Source organism: Sphaeramia orbicularis, chromosome 4 (genome assembly GCF_902148855.1).
Source record: "Sphaeramia orbicularis chromosome 4, fSphaOr1.1, whole genome shotgun sequence".
Taxonomy (NCBI): Eukaryota; Metazoa; Chordata; class Actinopteri; order Kurtiformes; family Apogonidae; genus Sphaeramia; species Sphaeramia orbicularis.
In genome coordinates this window covers 36,886,406-36,887,011 of record NC_043960.1, presented here as the reverse complement: position 1 = coordinate 36,887,011, position 606 = coordinate 36,886,406, and positions in this window count along the sequence as shown.

Below are 606 nucleotides of genomic sequence, written 5' to 3'. Positions count from 1 at the left end.
CTTCTCCGTTACCGACGGCTGGGTTCGCTGGGTTTGGTGGTGGGTGTGCTGCCTGCCTGTGGGGCGCACGGAGGGGCGGGGTGGAGACTCCTCTCACTCCTGGGGAAGAGGAGAACCGCAGACGAGGTGATGTCGGCAAATGCGCGCAGTGCGCAGCCAGGTTTACGATGAAGGGGAAAAACGCCAAAGCTTTTCTCCAAGACTGATCATCTGTCGTAAAGCACAGCAGGAGTCCCGTACCCGGATGATCCCTCTGAAGGAAACCCGGCTGCTGTCATCCACCCATCACCACAGCCCACGGGCATCAGCCACCGGCAAGGTGTTGTGACGAGTTTTGCACCCTGGCTGTGCACCCACCCACTCATGACAGATCCTATTTTGTTTCGGTGTTAATTAAATATGTGGTGTCTTCATGTTAATTCGCCAAAAAAAAAAAAAAGAAAAAAAGAAAAAAAAACGCGAGTTATTTGATTTACTGTAACACAAAACACCACCTGTATATTTGTGCCATTCCATAGCCTACAAGATTTATCACAAAACAAAATGTGTGAAATTATATGTTGTAAGGCTTTAACACTGTTAAAATGGAATATTAAATATTAATAT